Below are 6,000 nucleotides of genomic sequence, written 5' to 3'. Positions count from 1 at the left end.
CACCCAGAAGAGACCTCAGGCACTCGGCAGCCCTGCTGTGTGGGAGCTCCTAGGAGACAGGAGGTCTGCAAGGACCCCCACTCCCCAGTATAACCCAGCTGCAGACAGTGGATGGGTAGGGTCAAGCAGAGGGTCACCCTCACTGGGGAGTCTCAGATACGTTAAGTGAAAGCTGACTTGACATTTGACATGATATGACGTTCATGTCTCTTTTCATTGAAAAAGCAAAATTTTCTCACGATTTCTAGACTACAGTTTACCACTTCCTTTGAAGGGCCACTACACACTAGACTACAGCATGGGTTCCTTATTTGGCCCCGCTCTGAAGAAAGCTCCACACTGGGGCAGAGATTTACCAGCATCCTGCACCTCTGGTACACAGCGACCCAGGACTGCATGCCCTGCTACACTGTGCGGCTTTCCATTTTCACCATGCACAGATTCCCTTGGGCCTGGAACTCCTCATTTCCCACACATGAGGAGCCTAACTGCTGAATTCTCTCTAAGTAGTATTAATATTGGTTTGGAAGAGCACTTAGAATGCGATGATACTTGTTCATTAGAGTCTGTGTTTCCAGGATGTTTTGGGATTAGTGGTAAAAAGAAAAAAAAGTCTCAGACACAAGCTAGAGCAACTGCTGTGTATTAAAGCAGGATGGAAAAAGTTATTCTATTGATGCCAGCTATGTTAGTCCACTGGCTAAATGATTAATGTTGATAATTCCTCTCCAGCAGACTCATTAAACCTGAACTTATTTTTCTTACAGGCCTTTGACATTTCCTACTTTCTTAATATCAGAGGTAATGACAGTGGCGTGATTATATACTTATTCCTTTCCACCTCCAAGCAGTTTTCTTTGGCAAGAGTTACTTTTTAAGCAGAAAACCTGCACATGAGTATTCATTCTTTCCCAAAAACTGTTACAGCTCCATTAGCAACACTAAATGGCAGTGCCTTAGAGGAATGCACAACAACCCTTCTAAAAATTAAATAATCAAGGTATTCAGAAGAGTACCATGAGAAAGATATTTTCTACAGAACTGCAATTTATAACGGTAGGGGGGGTTCTGCCCCTTCCCCCCACATTTCTTTTAGATCCTGTTGTCAAAAAATGTCCAAGTTAAATAAAGAAGAAATTACAGAATGAATCTGGAGCTTAGCCTTGAAGAATTAGGTTTCACTCTAATTGAGATCATACGCTGCATGTGCAGGTTTGGCACATAAGCCATATTAATCAGAAAGTCTTTAATCGTGGATAATTTCTCCTGTGTGTGCCGGATTGGGCATTCTGCTGCTGGCCCAGCTTCTAAGTCTGTTTAAGAGTCCACCTTTGACTTCATAAACACCCGCTTACAAAATTGGGGTCAACTTCCTCCTCTGAAGGTATGCTACACTGACGCTAAAAAAACTCCCTTAATGATTAAATTGCATCTCATATGGAAATAAAAATGTGCAGATTCCAAAGAAGTGACTATTTCAAGTGATTACAATTTGTGTTGGAAGTAGCCCTCACTCAAGCTCGTCTTTCTATGAAGTACACAACAGATGAAAACCAGGGAAGATGATCCAATAGCCACAGTATGAAATCTGATGACTGTACTGAGCATCATTTAATCTACTGTTATTATACTACTGCCGAGATCCAAGCTCAGAAAGAGCATATGGGACACAAAAAACATTCCTTGCATTCAATTCAAGATTCGACGGGGAGGGTGAGTTATTAATGATATGCCAAGATTGACTGGATCCCTTTGCAACAGGGATGAAGATGAAACTACTGAAGCAGGCAGTGAAATGCCCCCCACAAACAAATGAAACCCTGTTCATGCTAAGATAGAGCAGGAGTTTTAAGCCACTATGATGGAGCCTACAACATCATTCCAGAAGTTGGGTTATGTTTGCAGGAGATCAAAATTAACTGCACTCCTCCTACTCACTTATCACTCACATTATTCATGCCTTTTATTAGATTGATGGTATTCTTGAGGTTTTCATATCCATAGTACATACATAGATCCATAAAACCTACCTTTTATTTGTCACAATGCACAGGAAGCCTTTCATTATAAATGGATCTTTCTACAAACTCGTGCACCTGTAGGTTCAAGATGAGCTTTTGTCCCCAGTGTTCTGTTTGATATTTAAGCTATTCAACAGCATGATACTCATGAAAGACAAAATTACTACTACAGAATTACTCTTTTAAAATTTGTACAAGAATAAAGGAAAATCGACTGCAGCATAATATATAAACCTTAAAATAAAAAGGAAAAAATTAAGGGGACCCTCTTTACTCAAGCATACCATGTCCATGAAATATCACACACACTGCACTCATGTCCATAATTTATTTTAGCAGTGACTGCTAGACTTTCCGTTATAAAATTTCCAGCTTCAGACACCCCTTCTCATTTCTACAGCTCCACATTAACTAGCTCCAGCCTGCCTCATGCACTTCGTGTCTCTCTGCTTCTCAAAAGCAATTTCACCTCCTCTTCCTCTCTTTACATATTATTATCCACTTTCCTGTCTGCATTTCACGTGAAAAGCTGTTCTAAATATTAATCTATTCACCTAACTAACTCAAGGAATTCTTCTAATCTGCCAAACTTTATACTTTCCTCCTTTTTGCCCACAGAAATTGTAATTTGCTTCCTTTCTCCTCTCAAACTTAGTTGACTACAGCTGGGTTCTGCTTCTGAAGTAGGAACTGAAGTTCTGCATGTTCTCGGTTGAAAACTCAGGAGCTATAAGCTGCTCACACTAGGGCAGAACTACCAAGAAAACCAAGAGCTTTAGGTCTCATAAGGTCAGTTCGAATGTTTTGGGTGCTTTTCAGGAAAGGGATGATTCTCTGACTCTTCTGGGCTTTTCATTTCAATTTGTTAGGTGTCATTTTCAGGCTACTTTTACAAGCATTTAGCACAGGCATAATTCCGCTCCTTGCTGGGTTCACCATGCCTATAGGAGGCACAGACCAATATGAAAAATATGAAAGAGTATAAAAAAATATACTCTTCAGAGTAAATACTCAAAACTTTGTTGTGATGACTTACATGATTACTCCAAATAGAACATATTTTACCTTACAAACATTTCTAATGATCACATCCCTCTCCTAGTAATTCATATTGCATTAATTTTATTACATTTCTTTAAAAGCAAGCTCTCATGAGCACCATGAGCTACAAAGAGAATTAGAGGAAATCCTACATCTTAATGAGGCTATCATTAAAAAAAAAAAAAGGGCAGCAGCTCTTAAATATCTGGAAGATAAATACCTGGAAGATAAATATCTGTCTTTCAGAGGGAGGTAGCCTGGAAAGCTGATACTAAACGCTTTTGTGGTCCTTGCTTGGAATGCAAGAAATTCAGCAGAAAGAGTGCTGGTTTTCATGCTCTCCTAATGCTTCTCTTGACAGCCGGAGCCTCCAACTGGAAATAACAAGCAAGTCTGCTGTTCCAGACAGCCGGTTCAAATGTTTCCACAAGGAAATGTGAAAGAAACGGGAATGTGAAAAAGACCCCTAAAGACAGCAGAGGAGAGAACCACAATCGATGCTGCTCCCCTGTCTTTCTTGGAAGGAATGCCCTTGCCTCCTGTGCACCTCAGCCCCTCTTCCACTTGCCAACAGCAAAGAGGTGTCCCACAGGTAATTGCCGTCTGTGATACCATGGCATACAGAGCAGAGTTGCTCCATTAACATACAGATTCAGTTACTCTTCAAAGCTAAGTCAGGACTCAAAATCAAAACCAAATTACCTCAGCTCAGTAGGTTTAGGGCTTGTCAGCCAAGTATTGGTGTCTGTTTGTACATAATCTCTTGGCTTGCAGAAAAGGTAAAGTAATGCAACTAAATGCAAAATCTGAATTAATCTGAGTTTTATCCAAATTGCATCATGTTTTGCTACAGGTCAAGTATATGCATACTGATGGTTAAGAAAAATAATAAATATTAATAAAAATCAAATTATTGTATTTCACTTTTTTCCTAGAGACAGAAAAAGAGACTCTTCACCTCTGACTGATGCTGGATTCTGTTTTTAAGTCACGCCATGAATCAGGTGGAGCTTTAATCAGTACCATCAATATAACAGCCTCTAGCTCCCAAAGCTCAGTCCAACTTTATGCTTTGATGAAGTTCAGGCTTCTTTAAAATCTTGGGAAGGGGTTAGGGAGATACCTGGTTCTGAATGAATAACTCTTCGGAACTGCTTTGGGGTACAAGCTGGCATTGTGATTGTTGACATCTATTTTGCCTATTTACAGACTCAAAGTTTCTGCACTTTTTCTTCACTGACGAGCTTTATACCCCATTTATTCCACAGAATAGTTTCAGCATGACGTTGTACCTTATTAAAATCTAGCGTAAACTTTAGACTTTTCCCAAACTGTTTAAAGAACAACAAAACTCAGTCCATAAACTGTTTCTTATCTAGGAAAAAGAAGAGGTCTTCTTGCATTACATCAGCTAATGACAAAGAGTAAATAAAACTGCCTTTTTTTTGAACTGGGGGAAAAGGGAACCACAGAGGAGGAAACTAAGGGACCTCACCAGATACCATCCCTGGAAAATCTGTTCTTCGTGTCCTCCTTCCAAACTAACACTGCTTTTCCTTATCTCTGTATTTAAGTCTAATAGGAAAAGTGTATAACATCACTGATTTATGGCAAAATTGACTGCGTGTCAGCACTACTTATCTTACTATTTCTATTAGTAACACTTAGCAAAAATTATAATGTAAACTTCCAAAGCAGAACAGCACACTCACTATTGGCCATCAAACTTCAGAGTCGTGTTTCAAAACTCATTGTTCTGATTCAAAGGGCAGCTAGCTGCAGACAGCTGTGGTCATTAGGGATTTCTCAGCATTTAATACACTGGAAAGATAAAGGCTGAAATCTCTGAGTCACTGAAGTCAATGGAAGTTTTGTCCCTAGTTTCCAAAGGTATCACTGACGAAATTAGGGAAGCCTTTGTCAATGGCTGTAAACTAGTAAAAATGTGTCCTCTGAAAGAATGTTAGCTTCCAAGTCAGATAATGGCACCATTCACCAGTAAGAATGACATGTTTAATCTGATGGATTGAGCATCCTTTAATCCTTCCAGCTATCCATTAAACTGTTTATTCTCCATGTAAATTGTTGCAGCCATAAATTTACACCAGCTAAAGTGCCTATCATTCTGGTTTATGCTCAGCCATAGCCACAACCACAATTTTTGTATTGTCTGACACACATTTAGTGATTTTCAAAGCTTGTACTGTCTAAACTTCAAACCCAAAGCAGGCCAAATTAAAGCTGCATTTTCCAACAAGAGCATTCCAATACTTAGGAAATACAATCTGTATTTAAAAGGCATGCTTCTTAGATTGCACCCTGAATGCTTATGTTCTGTAGTCTCCAGATTGGAGGAACTTAGCCAAAACTCTATTTCTAAATGTTTTGATTTACTCTGGACCCAACCTAGTGTTCACTAGAGTTAGCTTGATCCTTGACCAAATTATCTGGAGAGGATTTTCAATGCAGTCACCTTAATACTAGCATCCATTATAAGGTGAGCGAAAAAGCAAATCCGTTTCCTTATCACAAACTATTGGACAGTTTTCTGGACTGCGAATGGTTTTCTTGGCTTCATCCATCCAATCTTCCTTAGGCCGCAGTTAACCTTTTCCTTTCCAGTGTACAGAGAATTTTGTAGGCCCTGCAAAACATTTTACGTGGGGATGTCAGTACACAGGGCATGAGCTACACACAAACCTTTACAGTCTAATGGTTGGGTGTAGCTGCAATGAAAGCAAGGAGCAACTATCTACCTGGACTTTCTTCATTTGAATTAGACACTACTCCAGTGAACAGAACAGGAAAGTATGATATTTTAGCAACCTTTAGTAAAGTATGGACTCATAAGTAATTTGATTCCCAATTTGGGGACAACAACTATATCCTAAATTATCAATTCTGATTCATGTATATCAAACCAAAGACATGAATATTC

This window comes from Lathamus discolor, chromosome 7, assembly GCF_037157495.1.
Source record: "Lathamus discolor isolate bLatDis1 chromosome 7, bLatDis1.hap1, whole genome shotgun sequence".
Lineage (NCBI taxonomy): Eukaryota > Metazoa > Chordata > Aves > Psittaciformes > Psittacidae > Lathamus > Lathamus discolor.
The sequence above is the reverse complement of the archived record's forward strand: the minus strand, read 5'-3'. Positions refer to the sequence as shown.